Here is a 6164-nt window from a genome sequence, read left to right as displayed (position 1 = left end):
CTGAATTCAATGTGACTTGAACTGGGCGCATTCATTAATAGAAGTTGTAGGCACAGGTGAGAGTAATGTGTGGGCAGGGAAGCTACTGCAGGCTACCGATAAGCAGACTTCCATATGTGGAATGATGCACACAAAGCAATTTTGTCGGAGATTAATGATAGTGGGCTAGGGAATAGCTTTCACTGGAGCTGACCTTGATAAAACACTTCCCTTATGTTCAGATTTATAATCATGGGTGGGCTAGTGGATCGTGTCTTTAAGAATGCCTGCTTGACATTAACCACCCAGAAGAATCAAATTTGGAAAGACCTTCTTGCACATCACAGTCGGTACGTTTCTTTTATATTGAGCCAACACCTTAGCGGTTAAGAAAAGCAACAGTGAGCAGAGCTGTTTCACACAGCACCTCAGGCATGGCTATTGTGAAGTGTTTTGACAGGGGAAATTTTTTTTTCCTTAGGGAAAATAAAAATAACAACAAACTCTTGCTGCTAAGGCAACAGCTTTTCTCCAATTTACCTACACATATTAAGAGCAGCCAGAGTTTATTTATTTAATTTGGAAATTGATAATATGCTTTTCAATTTAAGTAAATTAGAACAGCAGTCATAAACCCCACACACTTTGTGGTTCATAATCTGGACTGGGAGTTGTAGTTAACAACATCTAGATTCATTTTTTAAAAGAAAACTACTGAATAGCAATAACAGTAACAATAACAATCTGTGTTTTATTTTGACCAGCAGGATAGCTAGTAAAACTTCCACATTTGAATCCCATTACAGTGGTATCTCGGGTTGCATACGCTTCAGGTTACATACGCTTCAGGTTACAGACTCCGCTAATCCAGAAATAGTACCTCGGGTTAAGAACTTTGCTTCAGGATGAGAGCAGAAATCGTGCTCTGGCGGTGTGGCAGCAGCAGGAGGCCCCATTAGCTAAAGTGGTGCTTCAGGTTAAGAACAGTTTCAGGTTAAGAACGGACCTCCAGAACAAATTAAGTTCTTAACCTGAGGTACCACTGTATAGTGTACATTTAACATTCAAACCCTGTCTGAAAAGAGAGCAACTAAATGGGACAAAAGGCTCATCTTACTCTGAGGGATGTGTAGGTAAGTAACAGTTGGCCCAATAAAGAGGGATGTATATCTGGGAAAAGTCCTAGACCATTTGGTGCTTGGAAGGTAAAAAACACTACCATGAACTTGGCTCAGAAACAAACTGATAGCCTTTCCCTGAAGAAAGCAGTAGGCATAGTTAGATCCATCTTCACTTAGGGTGGCCATATTTCAAGAAATAAAAATCTGGACACAGATTGAGCAGGTACCTGTATAAATATAGGTATTACTACTACTACTACTACTACTACTACTATATTTGCCATGGTACACCTGCATCAGCACAATCTTTTGCCCCACCTTCAACAAAAGACGTCTCTCCCATATTGGTCTCTGCAGCCACAGCAGGCACTGTAACTCTCCAGCAGTTTGACTTTATCCCCAATGGCACACTCTTCCATAGTCTCCTGAGACAGCTGGATGCCAGCCACCTTATTTTGCACCCCCTTGGTTTAGTGCCCTGTGGGAGTGGGGTGGGGGCACCTGTACCACCCTACATCCAACTCTGGGTAATAGTACTTTTTAATTTTTTTGCAAGGCTTCCACTTGTTCATCTTAAATATGTTTTTGGTGGCTGCTCCACCTCATGGGTTGGGTTAGATTTATCAAAAGGCTTAGTCTGGAAAATCTCTAAAGGGGTGTGGAATAGACTCATAAGTAAAAATATTTGGCAGAGCCAAACCAATTGAATAGCCAAATGTTCCTATAATGGAGAAAGCTTTGCAGGTAGATTTCACAATGGCAAAAAAATAATCTAAGAAGGTCACCCCTCATGTTATGGTAGACCCCATATTTCTTTTTGTTTTGTTTTTTGCATACACAGTATGTTTTATTATTTAATCATACAATGGGACTTTGATTTGAGTAAACGCACATGTGATTACAGGATTATTTTGTGCTGTAGGGCAGTCTGCTGCAGTTTTCCCCAAAGTATTCCATCAAGCTGTTTTTGACTGCCTACTTCCTACATGGCTGGAGGTCAAGGAAGTCCATTGGAAATGTTTATGGAGGAGGCTGGAATCAACCGACTGATTTCTCTATGGAGATGGAAGGCCACACACACACCCGCTGCAGCTACATCTACGCTACTAGGAATACCATTTTTATTTTAATGTAATCTGAGAATAGTGATATGTTAATGTATATCTCAAGTCAATGTGTTGATTGGCAAAAACACAATATAACATTCTGCTTGATTGTAATCCATGAAGCCGGAGTTTTGATAAGGCTGTTTGCAATTATTAATACATAATCTGGCTTCTGTGGCAAGTTTTCAAGGTCAGCGGAAATGTATTGCCTTAATGAGAACAAGGTGGTTTCAGACAAGGTGACTGCAAAATAAATAAAAACCAATAATCTAGCATTTATTATGGGCAGACTTATCTTGCAGAGATATTCACAAGCTGACATTGCTTTGTTTCTGGTTACAGAACAGAGTAACTGTCCACTGTTTTTGTTCTCACTATGGCTGAAAGCCTGGGACCAAGATTCTCAAAGACTAAAAAAGAAAGAGAGAGGGGAAATGTGCCTTTGAACTCCTGCAGGGGTCAACTAGCTGGTTGACTTACCACCATCAAGACATATTAAGGATGCCCTTCTGGTTTCCTAGACGAGTAGTGAGATGGTAGAAGTAAGGCCTTAAGGACCATGTGTGGAAATATCCAGTTCAGGATGAGCTTCATTTAACTGTGCCAAATGTACACAATCATTGCACTGTTGGAAATGGATCTTCAGATCTTTAATCTCATTTGCTTTGTTTATATATTTGCTGGGCTTTCATTGTATTAATTTACAACAGAAAATTGATTTTGTCAAGTATGCATGGTACTATGATATATACGTTTGTTGGGCTTTTAGTTTTGTTCTATTTTTTTGTAAATTGCTTAGATACTACTTTTTATATTGTGGTATGTAAGTTGTGAGGGACGCGGGTGGCGCTGTGGGTAAAAGCCTCAGCGCCTAGGGCTTGCTGATCGAAAGGTCGGCGGTTCGAATCCCCGCGGCGGGGTGCGCTCCCGTTGTTCAGTCCCAGCGCCTGCCAACCTAGCAGTTCGAAAGCACTCCCGGGGGCAAGTAGATAAATAGGGACCGCTTACTAGCGGGAAGGTAAACAGTGTTTCCGTGTGCGGCTCTCGCTCACCAGATGCAGCTTTGTCACGCTGGCCACGTGACCCGGAAATGTCTGCGGACAGCGCTGGCCCCCGGCCTCTTGAGTGAGATGGGCGCACAACCCCAGAGTCTGTCAAGACTGGCCCGTACGGGCAGGGGTACCTTTACGTAAGTTGTAAATTAATAAATGATGTCTGTTTTTCTCACTGTTCTTTAACATTTCATGCAAAGGTAACTATTACCGTACTTTACGTTCCCACACTGTGATCTATGGACCACCTGTAGTACAAGAGTTTCATTCAGGTCCTTTGTGGCATTGTCTGCGGATTTATGGTTGAAGCCAGGAGACAGCACATCCATCACATTCAATATTCATATTGGTTTTTAATTGTATTTTTATTGCTTCTTTTCTTATATTGCATTTTATTGTATTGAGTTCTATGAAATTCAGATTGTAATACAATAAAACACAGTATCTGATAAATAAAAGAAGCAATTGAAAATACAATTAAAAATCACCCACCACAGAGCATTACAATAGCTACAGCAGGCAGGAAAAAAAACATTAAATGGTCCGCCAAGACCCTTAGCAATTTTCAGGTGGTCCATGGGGAAAATTAAATTTTAAAATCTACTGTGCAAAACCAACATTCACTTCTATATTCTGGGGGTAACTTACAGCTGATTTACACATATATATACATTACTTGATAACCTGAAAGCTTCCACTGAAAAGCATTGTATTTGAGATGAGGTCAGGTAAGACAAAAGCTCTGTCTGTGATGGGTGGTGGCTCTTAACAGATCATCACTTGATGCTGCAGTTCATTGACCGATAGACATGCATACATGAACTCCTTCTTGGAATCAATATATGTGGCAGAAAATTTGTATTAACTGCTAGTGAGTTCTATTGAGCATAGTTAAATATCTAATTATACAAGTCAGATAGTCTTCAACTTGTGATGCTGAAGATGTACATGTTTGCTGCTGGACATGAAATGTGTATACTTCTGTCATGGAGAGAAAACTCAGCTAATTAAAATAATCTTATGTGAGTTATGGTGCAAATTTCAGAAGGCCATATAATTAAAGCCAAGAGACAAAATATGCTACAGTGAATTGTGCTGTATGAGGTTTGCTATGCAGAAACACAAATCAGGCACCAGAAACATTGAACCTTGATGCAATATTTTCTGAACTTATTCTGGTCTATTTTTAAGCTGGTACCAAATACATTTACTGGCATTTATTTAAACCTGTACACATGAAGCACAATGTATTGCATTAATATAAGATGGAGATAATAGCCAGGTTTCTGAAACATGCAATGAGGACAAGTGAATGTTATACAACCTTATCTTAACTTTTAGATGCAGATTTTGCTGAGTGATTTTATTGTACTGAACCTTACCAGAATCTTGTCTATATGCCATTAAAGGTTTTAAGAATAGAATTGTATTGCATTAATGGCCTGCCACCTACTGGCAATAGTTCATATTTTGTTCATATCGCTGATTTAAATTGGCTAATTGCCTGTTGCTCAGTTGAGAGGGAAGAGAGCTTTTGAAGAAAGAGGGGGCCATATATAGTTGAACAAAAGTTCTAAATCTATGCTTACAACCAATTAGTGTATTAAACATTGTAGCCCTGTTTTAAATTTGTGCTCCATAATATTCCATATTCCACAGAGATAAGCACTTTGTAGACCGCAGCCATTCTATTTACCATAATTAAAACTTTCACAGCAACAACAATATAGCTAGTAAATCTAGTTTAAAATTCAAAATTTTACCACTTTTGATTGTCACCATTTATCAGAACTGAGTAACTCCTTTTGATTACTTAGTGCTGTTCAAGGTCTGAGTTGCAAAATTCAGGCTGTAACCCTATACACAGTTGCATGGAAGTAAATCCTGCTGAACTAAATGGGGTTTACTTCTGTCAAGGCATGCACAAGATTGCACTAGAAATTGTTAGATTAATCCTTGCTAGCAGAGTTAACAATGAAGGCTATAACCTACTCACTGAAATGCCAACTGCATGAAGGGGTTTTTTTGTTTTTGTTTTGTAAGGAGAGACAATCATTATAGTCCCCCCCCCCCTTTAAGCTACCCAGGCTATTTATTGATACCTGAGTGAAAAATAAATATTTAACAATAGTGATAGTGAGCTCCCACCTGTGTTTTAAAAATCAATACAGCCCAAGCCCAGGTTTACCATCTTGGAGAACCAGGGGAGAGGAGAGAGGTCATAGTGCTGAGTCCTTTGAGAATATTTTTTTTCATTTTTCACAAGAGTGTAGGGCTTAATCGTGTCATTCTGCCTGGTTTCCCTTTAATGCTTTAAAAATAATGGAAGCTGATTTGAATAAAGCAAAAGACTATGCACATTGCCAACATCACTTACGCTCCAGAAGCTTATTGTAACCTGTTATTTGTAGCTACCCTGTGTAATTTTACCATTGTTATGGGTAAATTCCACTTACTTGTATAAAAAAAATTATAATTACATTATGAGGCATCCTGTGAATAGGTACTGGGAGAGCATGCAGGGCTGTGTGAATAGCACAATTTAATAACCCGGCCCCTGACCGAAGAATGATTGCATATTTACAGCTACAAATTGAACATATACTTATTTAATGAAGGGCAAGCAGCTGCTGTTTCGCTGCAGCCAAAACTAAACATTAGTACAATAAATGGCACGTCATTTATGTTCTGCTCAATTTTCCTTCTCCTCTTGAGTAATTTGCAATGCAGTCTGCCTCTTTTCCACTGAGATGTACCGTGCGGTAAATTTTACTGATGCATTACTGAATAACAGCAAGAGATCATAATTCCTAAAAAGAAGTGGCAAAGTAAAACAGCAAAATATATAGGCGTCCTTCATATTTTCCCTATAAATTTCAGTTTGCTGTATATCTAAAGCTGTGTTC

Source organism: Podarcis muralis, chromosome 10, assembly GCF_964188315.1.
Source record: "Podarcis muralis chromosome 10, rPodMur119.hap1.1, whole genome shotgun sequence".
Lineage (NCBI taxonomy): Eukaryota > Metazoa > Chordata > Lepidosauria > Squamata > Lacertidae > Podarcis > Podarcis muralis.
Note: the sequence above shows the minus strand (reverse complement) of the source record.